This window comes from Lissotriton helveticus, chromosome 11, assembly GCF_964261635.1.
Source record: "Lissotriton helveticus chromosome 11, aLisHel1.1, whole genome shotgun sequence".
In the NCBI taxonomy this organism is placed as follows: domain Eukaryota; kingdom Metazoa; phylum Chordata; class Amphibia; order Caudata; family Salamandridae; genus Lissotriton; species Lissotriton helveticus.
This window is the reverse complement of record NC_136072.1, coordinates 801,158,387-801,172,878: the sequence shown is the minus strand read 5'-3', so window position 1 is coordinate 801,172,878 and position 14,492 is coordinate 801,158,387.

Here is a 14,492-nt window from a genome sequence, read left to right as displayed (position 1 = left end):
GGCATTGACATAAACATAGGACAAGCTTCGAGTCTAATCATGCGCTCCATCTTGTAGTGTCTAATGCCATCTATTTGTCGTAATGGGTGTACGATTACATCAAACCAAATTGCCTAAATGAAAGTTATTCATATTATTCAATGTGTATGGCCATGATGCTTACTGGTAATCCACAAGTCAAAACTGTGGACACTATAAGGACGCCAAGATGCGTGTTGTGTGACCATCTAATTTAATAAATGATCAAAATGTAGCCGTGGATCGGCTATAGCAGCATTAAAGCTGCCAGTATTTAAAAGCACCAAAATAGTGCAATGCGACTGAAGACCAAACGGTCTACCTGTCGTGATCTCGCCGTGGATCGGCATTGCAGCCACTAAGGCTGCTCAATACCTAAGTATACTTCGTGACCATAATTCCACATCGTAAATTCTAAGGCTGGTTATTCTATCACACCCAAACAAATGATTTTCCATCCAAAGCTTCAATCATCAGAACAGGACCAAATAAATTTCCAAATGTCCAAACGTAAAAAACACATGTTACATAATTCAGAAGGCTCGTCTGTACATCAATTAGATCCAATTAATGTCAACATGTTCTACAGAACTGTAATCAAGAGCACATAACAACAGGTAAGAATTTGTGCTTTAGCCCAGATGAGTTGCTAATTCTTCCCCCATATTAAGCCCCCCCCGGGGCCTTCGTTTCCATGTCTATTATATAGCGGGATTCCAACCTTCTGAGCATCTGTAACCTGTTTCCTCCTCTAGGATTGTCCACTACATAATCCACACAGAAGAACCTCAACAGATCCCTGTTGCTGTTGTGCTTGATAGCAAAGTGACGAGCGACCGGATAGGAAAAATCCTTATTCGCAATCGCTCGCATATGCTCAAGTATTCGAAGTTTTACCGAATTAATAGTGCTACCAACATATCTAAGTTGGCAGGGACATATCAAACAGTAAACTGCGTGATCTGTGTGACAGGACATAAACTTCTGTATCCTCTTTCCCCCTTTACAACCTTTCACCTCATATGACAATGTACGCCTGCTGTAGGCGCAAGCCTTGCATTTTCCACACGGAAAGAAGCCCTTAGTTTCATTCAGGGTCCCGGGGCTTTTTCTGGTGGAACTCAGATGACTTTGGACCAAATGGTCTCGTACACTTCTGGCCTTACCAAAGGTGATCAAAGGGACAGCTGGCAAATCCGATCCAATGATCTGATCAGTTTTTAGAATGTGCCAGTGTTTTTGCATGATTGCTCTCAATTGCCAGGAGTTTGCTGAATAGGGGGTAATCATCCGAAATTGATTTGCTGGATTTGGACGTGGTTTAGTCTTTTGTTCAAAAAGAGAGTGTCTGGAAAGTCCTCTAACTCGGTTGAGTGCATTATTTAAGAGGTTGTGTTTATACCCTCTTTCAGAAAATCTGTCAATACTCTCTCGAGCAGCCTGTTCAAAATCACTATCTAAAGTGCAGTTACGTCTTAATCTGAGTAATTCTCCGTAAGGGATACTCTTCACTAATTTATTAGGGTGGCTGTATTAAATACCAATGATTGTAATCTGATATTCACGGGGGAGATCAGTAAAGGGCAGGTCAGCTATCTAGACCTACTAGTCACTATAAGGGATGATAAAATCTGTACTTCATTGTACCGCAAGCCAACAGCGGGTAATAGCATTTTGCACGCTACAAGCAGCCACCCTAATAAATTAGTGAAGAGTATCCCTTACGGAGAATTACTCAGATTAAGACGTAACTGCACTTTAGATAGTGATTTTGAACAGGCTGCTCGAGAGAGTATTGACAGATTTTCTGAAAGAGGGTATAAACACAACCTCTTAAATAATGCACTCAACCGAGTTAGAGGACTTTCCAGACACTCTCTTTTTGAACAAAAGACTAAACCACGTCCAAATCCAGCAAATCAATTTCGGATGATTACCCCCTATTCAGCAAACTCCTGGCAATTGAGAGCAATCATGCAAAAACACTGGCACATTCTAAAAACTGATCAGATCATTGGATCGGATTTGCCAGCTGTCCCTTTGATCACCTTTGGTAAGGCCAGAAGTGTACGAGACCATTTGGTCCAAAGTCATCTGAGTTCCACCAGAAAAAGCCCCGGGACCCTGAATGAAACTAAGGGCTTCTTTCCGTGTGGAAAATGCAAGGCTTGCGCCTACAGCAGGCGTACATTGTCATATGAGGTGAAAGGTTGTAAAGGGGGAAAGAGGATACAGAAGTTTATGTCCTGTCACACAGATCACGCAGTTTACTGTTTGATATGTCCCTGCCAACTTAGATATGTTGGTAGCACTATTAATTCGGTAAAACTTCGAATACTTGAGCATATGCGAGCGATCGCGAATAAGGATTTTTCCTATCCGGTCGCTCGTCACTTTGCTATCAAGCACAACAGCAACAGGGATCTGTTGAGGTTCTTCTGTGTGGATTATGTAGTGGACAATCCTAGAGGAGGAAACAGGTTACAGATGCTCAGAAGGTTGGAATCCCGCTATATAATAGACATGGAAACGAAGGCCCCGGGGGGGCTTAATATGGGGGAAGAATTGGCAACTCATCTGGGCTAAAGCACAAATTCTTACCTGTTGTTATGTGCTCTTGATTACAGTTCTGTAGAACATGTTGACATTAATTGGATCTAATTGATGTACAGACGAGCTTTCTGAATTATGTAACATGTGTTTTTTACGTTTGGACATTTGGAAATTTATTTGGTCCTGTTCTGATGATTGAAGCTTTGGATGGAAAATCATTTGTTTGGGTGTGATAGAATAACCAGCCTTAGAATTTACGATGTGGAATTATGGTCACGAAGTATACTTAGGTATTGAGCAGCCTTAGTGGCTGCAATGCCGATCCACGGCGAGATCACGACAGGTAGACCGTTTGGTCTTCAGTCGCATTGCACTATTTTGGTGCTTTTAAATACTGGCAGCTTTAATGCTGCTATAGCCGATCCACGGCTACATTTTGATCATTTATTAAATTAGATGGTCACACAACACGCATCTTGGCGTCCTTATAGTGTCCACAGTTTTGACTTGTGGATTACCAGTAAGCATCATGGCCATACACATTGAATAATATGAATAACTTTCATTTAGGCAATTTGGTTTGATGTAATCGTACACCCATTACGACAAATAGATGGCATTAGACACTACAAGATGGAGCGCATGATTAGACTCGAAGCTTGTCCTATGTTTATGTCAATGCCTGTAAACCGGAAATGATATAATATGCTGCCACTGCGCGCGTTTTTTGTAAAACACTGACGAAGGGAGCGTTCTCCCGAAACGCGTCTGAAAAATAAATACTGCTGCTGAGCTAAAAGAAACCCCGTGAGTGCCTTACTTTGTCTTCAATCCCGGCTGGGAGAATTTGGAGTAAGTGGAGCAATCATATATATATATATATACTAGCAGCCCGTCCCGACGTTGTCCGGGTATGAAATAGAATGTGTGTAATGTGTGTATTTGGCAAGGGCAATTTATTTTAAAATCTCGCGGTAGACAACATTTTTTGTTTCCTTAGAATAGGGACGGAGAAGGCCCAGCTGCAGCCCTGGTTGATGTTAGCAGGCGCGTGTAATTGGTGTAGTGATCCGCCGCCTGAGCCAGGCTACAGCCCTGGTTGATGTTAGCAGGCGCGTGTAATGTCGTTGAAAGAGTTATCAGCCGCGGGTAAATCCGTTTAATGAGAGAGTTGAGTGACAGCGAGTAGGAGAGGCTGCAGTAATTGTCCCTGCCGACACTCCCATTTGCGTGTTCCCCCGCTTGAGGCCCAGATGCAGGCCTGTTTGATGTTAGCAGGCACGTGTTCCCCCGCTTGAGGCCCAGCTGCAGCCCTAGTTGATGTTATCAGGCGCGTGTAATTAGTGTACTGATCCACCGCCTGAGCCCGGCTAGAGCCCTGGTTGATGGTAGCAGGCGCGTGTAATTTCGTTGAATGAGAGAGTTCAGTAACAGCGCGCTGGAGAGGCTGCAGTAACATTACTTACCAGGCCTCCAGGTGAACGCGTTTGTCACACCCCAGCACACGGCCACAGCAGACGCTCTTCTGATTAATGTACGACCCACATGGCATGAAGGGCGGAATGTAGCACATGCCCCCAGCGTGCCCCTTGATGCGGCGCAATTGTGTTCACATGGCATAAAGGCCGGACACACGCCCCCAGCTTTTCTCATGCCCTCAGCGTGCCCCTTGATGCTGCGCAGCAACGTAATTGGCGCTTGTATGTACGACTCACATGGCATGAAGGCCAGACACACGCCCCCAGCGTTTGTCACGCCCCCAGCGTTTGTCACACCCCCAGCACACGCCCACAGCCCACGATGTGATGGCCGTACCACACGCCCCCAGCGTTAGTCACGCCCACAGCACAACGCAGACACGCCCACAAGGGACTACTTTGCTGGCACGGTTCTTTTACCTTTTAAATGTATAGAGGAGTTGGCCTAACGGCTAAGGCGCTCGACCTCGGACCTGGGGATCTGGGTTCGAGTCTTGGTAACGACGCCAAACATCCTGTGATTCTGGGCAAATCACGTAATCTCCCCGTGCCTAACAAAAATGAATGTGTGTCCTCATGTAACGTAACTGGTGCTGTGTAAAGCGCTCTGATACCTGATTCAGTTCGGGTCAAGTTCACGCTATATAAAACTCTGCAAAACAAAACAAATATGGTGGCCATCTGCATAGCCTATGTCCTTCTGCTGCAACTGCCCTTTCCAACGCTGTATTGGGTGTTGTGATCGGGGCTGTGGTTACTGAGATTACCCGCCTCAAAGGTTTGGGCTCTCTCTTTATAAAATTAGTATATATATATATATATATATATATATATATATATATATATATATATATATACAAAGAATCCTCTCGTTTTCGATCAAGGATGACAAGCCACACCATCAGGTACTTCAGAAGGTTGTTTATTTGGGCATAAACGACGCGTTTCGAGCTCACGGGCTCTTGGTCACATGACCAGTATTTTTTCACTCATGTATATATACTGTTGTATTATCATGGAAAGGGAAGAAAGATCTCCATGTTTACAAACATCACACGGAGATCCCTTTAAAAGCAATGCATTTTATCTCAGCAGAAACAGAAACTCGAAGAGTATCTTAGTTAATGCATTTTCCCAAATGTTTGGTTTAAAAGAAAAGATATATAGTAAATGATAACATAACATTTCAAGTAAACAATGTCACGTTAAAAAAAATGCTCATTAAGGGTGTAGTACCCATGGTATGTTTACAAAAAAGAACAGGTTATAAAGCTAGGACTAATTAAACAGGGAGGGATGAAAAAATTATAGTTAGAGAGAGGATGTAAATATATCTATAAAGACTAAGATCATTTGGGTATAGTACCCTCTGTAACAAAATCTGGTGTATTCCAATCTCATTTCATTCATGTTAAAGTAAGTGAAAAAAGGAGCTATGTTCTATGTCTAGTCAACAATGTCATATAGTGAAAACAAAGGTGATTTAACTCTACCCTCCCCTAGAAGGAGAAATGGGAGAAGGACCTCGTGCTCATAGTTGTATCTATATCCAAGTGAAGCAGTGGTGCTCATAGCAATACTTTCTATCAGTGATTTGTCACTTCATATCAAGACGAGGTCTTATACTCTAGGGAGAGGAAAAAGTGAAAACAGAACATATTAGTACATTGAAATCAACTGTACATTTACATTTAAGAGACAGCATAGCGATCTTCACGAAGTCATAACTTTCCAAACTTACAACCTGTTTAGAATTTTTAAAGATAATAAAACCTATATTCAGCAAGGAACCAAACAAATACTGAAAAACAAACAATATCGGTTAAAAAGACATAATTAAAGAGATATGTCATGAAATCAGAGTACCTTAAGAGGGAGGCTGGGAAGCCTGCCGAACAGTAGTTTATAAATGTACATACATTTCTTCGTCAATATTCATCCCAAAAGGAAAGATACACCCTGCCTGTAAAATGAATTTGGACTCTGCTCTGCGTAACGCTGTCAGACGATCCCCTCCTCTGATATGTTTGGGGATAGAATCCAGTGCGAAAAATTTCGCCTTGGTCCAATCTCCATCATGGTATTGGTGGAAGTGTTTGGCCGTACTGTATGCAAAGTCCTTGTTGGTGATTGCACGCCAGTGCTCCAAAATTCGCTTTTTCACGGGGAAAGTGGTTGAGCCTATGTACCATTTGCCGCAAGGGCAGGTCACAACATAAATGACATGGTCAGTGGTACACTGGATGTTTTTAGTTATTTTCCATTTCCTTTTTATTCTTTTGAGCTCGACCTCCCTTACGTTAGAGCTGTGGCTGCAGGCCTTGCACTTCCCACACTTGAAGAACCCACCTTTTGCTGACAGCCAGGTCTTCTTTCTTTCTAGGTGACTCTGTACTATTAAATCTTTGATAGACTTTCCTCTCCTATAGGTGATAGAGGGATGTGGATCTAGCCTTTCTTTTAGTACCTTGTCTTGTAAGAGGATGTCCCATCTTTTCCTTATGATCTGGCTGAAAGCTGAGGACTGGGTATTGTAGGTGGTTATCAGTCTTATAGGGGCTTTTGCGTTGTGGGGACTGGCTCTGGAGTCTTTAAATAATGCCTCGTTTCTCTGGATGAGGGCTACTCTATCTTCGCCTTTTTTCAACATATTGGCGTGGTAACCTCTCACTTTGAACCTGTCATGCATTATTTTCTTGTGTTCCTGGTACTTCTCTTCGGTGCTGCAGTTCCTCCTGGCGCGTAAAAACTCGCCAAAGGGGATTGCCCACCTAAAGCTAGGAGGGTGGCAGCTATTCGAATGGAGCATTGAGTTCCCTGCTGTTGTTTTTCTAAAGATTTCTGTTTCGATCGTTTTGTTCTTAATCACTAGTCTGATATCTAGGAAATCGATCGTCTGTTGACTATGCTGCATAGTAAATCTTAGATTCAGGTTGTTCGTATTAAGTGCTCCTACAAAATCAATTAAGTCTCTCTCGCTCCCCTCCCACACAAAAAAGACATCATCTATGTAGCGGAGCCAGACATTTACGCATTTGGTCCAATGTTCCAGTTCGTCGTTCCTGAGCACCTGCTCCTCCCACCAGCCCACCAAGAGATTGGCGTAGCTGGGGGCAAAGCAGGTGCCCATAGAAGTCCCCTGGATTTGTTTGTATAGAGACCCATTGAAGAGGAAGACATTTTCATCTAGGCACAGTTCAATCATTTGAAGCAGCATTTTAGAATGTGCTTCCAAATGTCTGCTCCTTGTCTTCAGAAAGTATTCACAGGCCTTCAGACCGTCTCTGTGTCGAATAGAGGTGTATAAACTTTCAACATCTAGACATACTAGCCAAAAATGTGCCTCCCAATTTAAATTTTCAACTTTTTGCAAAAAGTCTTTAGTATCTTCTAGATGTGAAGTTAGGTCTTTGACATAACATTTTAAAAAATGATCGACATAGTGTGAGATGTTCTCTAAAAGGCTGTTTATAGAAGATACAATAGGCCTTCCTGGGGGTTGGGTCTGATTCTTGTGCACTTTAGGGAGTAGGTAGAATGTGGGGGTGGTGGGATTCTCATTGATGAGGAATTTAGTCTCATCCCAACTGAGTAATTTCATTTTTTCCCACTCTCGAATGTTTTGGTGAACCCTATTTAGTAGTTTGCCCAGATAGGAGTGATCTACCTTTGTGTAGCATGTGGTGTCAGACAGTTGTCTCATCGCTTCACTGATATACAGTTTCTTGTCCCACAAAACTACATTTCCTCCCTTGTCGGAGGGTTTTATGATGATCGAGTCGTCATCCTTAAGCTGATTAAGTGCCAACCTCATCCCCGCTGTTAGGTTCTGTCTTTCCTGAGGTCTATTCAATAGTTTCAACATGTCATTATTTACAAGATCATGGAATACATCTATATTGTCTCTAGGTAGCTGGGGTCTGTATCTGGATTTGGGTTTGAAGGGCGTGGTCACAGTGTAAGAATTAGGTTCAATATCACTAGATGTATCAATAAGTACGGGGATATTATCTACAACCTCTTGTGTGGTAGGGACCTGAGATTGAGTTAGATCAACCATACCTTCTTCATGCAAGGAGACTAAAGCATCATGCAGATTTCTGATATTGTCAGGGGAATCAGTGGCAACGTTGGGTAGTTCCGTGTTAATCTTTTTGTGAGTGTGTATTTTATGCAATTTGAGCTTTCTCACAAACATATACATATCAATACGTGTTTGAGTATAATCAAAATTAAGATCAGGACAAAATGTTAAACCAAGTTTAAGAACTTTTTCTTCATCTTCAGTTAAGGGTCTATTAGACAGGTTCATTACCGTAAGTTCTGGAGTCTGTTCATCCATTATTTGCCCTTCTGTGTCTGGCCTTTGTTTCCCACACCAGTAGTTCCTGAGGTTGTTGCGTCGCTGCCGCCGCTTTTTGCTTTTACTTTGCCTCCTCGGCCTTGATAACGGGTTCTTCCCCGTATAGATTGTTCGTTGGCCTCTGTTACCAGGAGCAGTTCGTCGGAAAAAACCGTTACCCCTAAATTTTCTGCTGTATTGGCATCAGTTAAGCTTGCTTCGGAGCTCAGGCTGGTCCTAGATTGCCACCGATCTTTATCCGCCATTCCCAATGACTTGTCCCTTATATATATATATTTATGTAGTTTTTATACCAACATGTGTACATTGTTTAACCTTAAAATTCATTTTAATGAAATATTTTAAACATATATCATTTATAGGTTTAAAGTTTGGTTTTTGAGATTCTGGTTATCTTTAATGTTATAAGTATATATTATAGGCATCCATATTTTGGGTTTATTTGGGTAGTTATCGCTATATAACAATATTTTGGTTAATTTAATGATCAGCATAGCATTAATGATGTTATGGGTGTTGATATTTTGGCTTCATTTGTATATCTTTAATATTGATATATACTACTGCAGTCATCACAAATACAGGGGATTAGGGGATTCAACCGCAAGCCTAAAATTAAAAATAGCTGCACACGTATTACAGAGCTTATATTAGAACTGATAATATGCACACAAAGCATTCACAGATAGAGAATACTGATTGCTTTGAATATAGGTGTTTTTAAATAATTTTTGATAGAGGCATTCCGAGCATTCTAGGACATTTGATGTTTGAATGAGCTCCAGGTGGCCCTGCCTGGGACGAAGCCCGCTTGGTCCAGCAGGACCAGCCCCTCCATGAGTAGAGATAGACGGTAGGCTATCACCATGGCCAATATTTTTGTATCAGAATTGATGAGGGACAAGGGTCTGTAGGCCTCACATTTATCAGCTACCTTTCCCAGTTTGAGTAAGGAAATTATCAGAGCCTGCCGCATAGAGGAAGGTGTCCAGAGTTGCGCGCCTCTTCAAAGACTTGCTGGAGGACAGGCACCAGTTCACTGTAGCATTTATAGAACTTGGAAGGTAGGCCGTCTGGCACTGGGTCCTTACTGGAGGACAACCGCATTATGGTAGCCCTCATCTTCCTCGATGTCTGCGGCTAAGAACTCCCTATGGGAATCGCTGATCCAACCCAGGATTGTATCCTCAAAATATGCGGCTATGTCTGGTGAGGCCCGCTCTTCCGTGTGGTAGAGCGCAGTGCAGTATTTAGCAAAGGTGACCAGGATTTCCTGTGTGCCGACATGCCTCTGCCCCCCGTCGTCCGTAATCTCCAGGATTTGGTTAGCATATGTAGGAACTCTGCTGACTTCGGCCAGCGCCCTGCCAGGGCGCTCACCCTCACCATAAGATCTGGCAGTATAGTGCTGCCATCAGAATTTGGCCTCGCGTTCAGCTTCCTCCGCGTACTCTACCAGGAGCTCTTTAAGCCGTGCTGGGGCTGTGCATCTGGTGAGGATGCGATCTGCGCCTCTGTTTGTTTGATGTCTAATTCTAGCTTGTGCAGTGTGCCTCTAAGGGACCTCAAAACTCCACCACTTTTTGCGATGCACAGGCCTCTAACTGTGACTTTAAAGCTCTCCCAGACAAAGGCATGGATGGGAAAACTGTCGATATTACGAGGGAAGAACTCTATCTCTTGGCGTATTTCCTCCCAGAAGGCGCTATCTAATAGGACTGTAGGTAAAAGGCGCCAGGAGCAGTATGGGCACTCCCTACCTGGCAGCTCCAGCTTCATTAGGACCAGGGAGTGATGTGAGAGGGTGCGGGCTAGTTGCGTCGTCTCTTTAAGCCACGTGTTTAGCCCAGCCGACAATATCCAGTAGTCTAGACGGGAACAGTTATTGTGTACAGACGAGAAGAAGGTGCCCTCTTTTCGTGTTGGTTGCAGAGAGCGCCAAGCATCAAGAGCCGATGATCAGCCATTAAGGCCGAGAGGTGTTTGGTGGCCTGTGGGTGAGTGGGCAAATGTGGGTGGGAATGGCCCATCTCCGGCTCTTTCACCAAATTAAAATCCCTGCCCCATAAAATAAATGTAGATCCTGCCTCCAGTATATGTCCCCACAGCTGGGTGAAGTAGTGTGCGTCATCAGTGTTGGTTGCGTAGCAGTTTACAGGGGTTACCGAATGGTCCGCCAATCTACCCCACATTATACTGAATCTCCCCTGAGAGTCCTGTATGGAACCCAGTGGACAGTACCCCAGGCCTTTCATAATCAGGATTGCGGTGCCTCTGAGTATGCGGAGAAACAGAACAAATACTGAAAGGTTTAAAGTGTCAGAAAAGCAAAGGGTGCACTGCCTACAGTGGACGCAATGCGGAGAAACAGCTATGTGCATCCCATTTCTTGCAGAACGTCGGCAGCGCACCAGGGGCCAGATGCATATCTTGGAGTATAGCCACATGCACGTGGTGCCTGTCAAGATAGTGTTTGACCTGCCTGCGCTTACGAGGAACACAGAGGCCCGCACGTTCCTTGTTATGCAATTAATGGTGGGCTTGCAAGTTTGTGGTTGGCTAGCAATTTAGTGTTTTGTAAGCATGGAAGTGGACGTGCCAATCACTATATGTGCCATTAGAACGTGTACTATGCAAGTCTAAGCGATATAACAGTCAAATTGAGCAATCCCCCAACCCACTCCAGTGGCCCAATCCCGCAGAGAATAAAATCCCCCCAACTCCAAAAAAACAGCACTAGCATTGTAAATAGCGTACAGTAGCAATTGCACCCCATAGTACAAATCTGTTTCGCAATAGAAAATAGGATTAGAGAGGGGTCCAGGCTGTTAAGTGCTGCATTGACCATAACAATTTAACAATTATTAACATCCCGTACATCATGTACAGCTTTTGCATGAGGAATTCCCACTAAGGGATGCAGGCCAGAGAGGCCGTCAGCACACCTCGCATATGCGAGGGAGCCCAGGAGGAAAAGTCTCAGAAAATGTCACTGGGCCTAGTCACTTGGGTTAGGGGCTCAGGAGCCCAAATACAATTTCTGAGCTCCTGGGGTGGTCTTCATCCTACTCCAGTTCCCAATGCAGTAAAATAAAGGAACAGTCTTACCAGATTCACAGAGGCGTAATTGTTTTTCAGGGGTGCAGTGTTACAGTTCCTCATACTCAGGCGTAGAGCAGCCGGATTCAGGATCCTCAGCTAGTGGATTGGGTGAGCGTCTCGTACAGGTCTTTAGGAAGTCTTGGATGTGTTGAGGTTTGGTGAAGATGTGCGTCTTTCCACGAAGTTGAACTCACAGCCTCGCTGGATACCACATGGTGTAGGGAATGCCGGCCTGATGAAGCATTTTCTTTGCTGGAAGGTATTATTTCCGCGCCTCCTGCACAGCCATGGTGAAATCCGGATAGAGCGAGATTTTCGCTCCTTCATAAATCAGTTCTTGCTTCTCGCGTGCAAGCTTCAGTGCAGTGTCCCGGTTCTTGTAATTTAGAATGAGCGCAAAGATAGGGCGCACTAGGCGGCGGTTTCGCCATGAGTGATCCATGGACTCGTTCTATTATCCGCTCTTTGGAGAAAGCGTCAGCTCCAAAGAGAACCATGAGCATGCGCACCACATAGTCCTCCATGCGGCCCATGGCAGCAGACTCCGGGACCCCCACAATGCGCAAGTTGTTCCTGCACGAGCGTGCCCCCAAGCCTTCGTTTTTTGCAGCTATGACCTGGAGCAACTTCTCCATCCCTTGTAGTTTGGTGCTGCTAGCGCCTGTGTTGTCTTCGAGGGCGGATACGCGGTGTTCGGTCTCAGAGATGTGGCCATCATGTTTTTCCAGCTTTTGGGCCAGGAAGTCCATGTGCAGGTTCATTGAGTCCATCTTGGATTCGATGGAGGTTAGACTGTGGCGCATGGTGAGGAAGATGGCTTTGAAATCCTCATCCTGTGCGGGAGCAGGGAGAGGCTGATCATCGTCTTTTTGTGACTCCGCGTCGTCACTGGGGGCTTGGTTGCGCGCTGTCAATTGTAGTTTCGCTTGCTTGAATTCAGTGCGACCCATTGTGACCCTCTCTCCAGTGCCCCCCGCCCCCAGTATCGCGTGCAGCTCTCAGCACAGGCCCCAGCTGAGGCAGGTAGTGGCAAGTTCAGGGCTCAAAGCACTAGGAAGTCCCAGTAGCCACATCGGGGCCGTTGCTAAGTCCGTCTCCAGAGTCTCTGCAGTTTCGCACAGCACCCCTCGCCAAGCTGAGCATCCTCTCAAGTCTGGGGGGTGTCTCATCATCCCTGAGTACACACACCATAACGCGTCGCAGTTAAATTGTGTAAAAGCTCAGTTGAGGCTGACAGTATTGTGGGCCGATGGCATTCAATCAAGCCTGCAGCATGCTACATGCGGATTTTCCTTACCGGGCACAACAAGCAGCTGGTGTTCTCCCAGCAGCAGATCGCTGGGCCTCGCAGTATATGCCAGCCACTGTAGCCTACAATCCATCTTCCTGCAGGATAGTATTATCAGAGTTACATGCCAGACATAACTTGGGGTTTTAGGCCGGTCCTACATGCAGGCTCTTGAACTGGAGCTGAGTAATGGTGTGCCTCCCTTGTTGTGGTGGAGAGCCCCACCGAGTCCAGAGATCACCCCGCTGGACTGGGGCTCTTACTCTGCGTGTGTGGCTCAGCGCTAGATGCCCGTATCAGGGAATCACAGCACCATCTCACACGCCCCGGACACTCAGGCAGTTGAGTGCAGCACAGTACTCGCACAGTGGCACAGCAAGTCGCCTGCAACCTCCTCACAGCGCCGCGGGCAGCTCAGCCGCACGTACCCTTTCACGGGGGGGAGGGCCGTGAGTCCCCGGCGCCTCCACGTGGCTTTGTAAAGCCGTGCGGGCCACAGCTTCACTAGGTTGCTGCAGGGTAATTGGGCCACACCATCGCCGCAGGTCCGCCAAGCGGGTGCCAGCATTTAGAAGGTGCGGCGTGCCCCTCCTAGGATCGTCCAGCCGCAGGTCACCGACTGCCTGATCTGTCAGGTCGTCTCCCTCAGGATATGGGCGCCACCATCTTACGGATCATCGCACCGCCTCAGGCCGCACTGCGGGGGGGGAGCCGCCACGGTCACATACAGCCCACCGCCCGCTAACGAGTAGTTCCCCACGGTGCATGCATGACCAGGTATACTCAGACGTGAGTCCCGTGCTCTCCACGCCACTGAAGTCAAGGTATCATGGCTGATAGCCAGAAACCCGTCCTAGGATGCTTGATTCCGGTCCAGGGAAAACATGGCTTAGCAGTTCGGGCTGGACTGTTCCCATGAGGCACAGGGTCAAGGCTGATTTGCACATGGCCATGTCTGAACTGGGGTGGTGTGGTGAGCAAAAAAACGATAGATCATCCTAAGCATTCTTAGACTTTTCAATAAATTAGAATGAAGATGCAAACTGGTATCCTGGCTTCCCGGTGTGCTTCACACAAAGCCTACCTGCTTATTTATGTATAGTTTATACACAGCAGGCATGATCCAATAAGCTTGTTACATACAGATGCAGGCTCCTAGGGATGCAAGCCCTTGAATCTCTGAAGAGCCATGTATTGCAACGGGTCTGGAAATATTACCTGCCAATATTCCTGCTGCCCAAACCAAAGACCTTAACAAAAAATCTGAATATTCTTTTTTACTGTATTCAACTTCTGCTTGTGAAACGTAATCTGACAAAACGTAAAAACCTCATCTGCTGCTGAGGCTCCAACAGCAATATCCCCTGGTACCCTGCAGAAGGTGCTCTGTCTGTCCAAAATGGGTCCTCAAAGACCTATATCTTCTGTGCACTTAAAGAGACCACAACTGGATGAAGAAACTCGTCGAAATCCCCGGAAGAGACCAAAAGGTAGCAAAGTGAGTCACCACTTTTTCTACTCCGTATAGTTTTTATGATTTTATCTTATGCCTAAACCTTTGTTATTTTTAATATTACACTAACCTATATCAAATGCATGGCATGGGCTCCGCTGAAGAGCTGAGTAGCTACTTGAATGAGATTGTGATGGCCTGGCTGTCAGTGTCAAAAGGAATTTCTTGAACAACTCA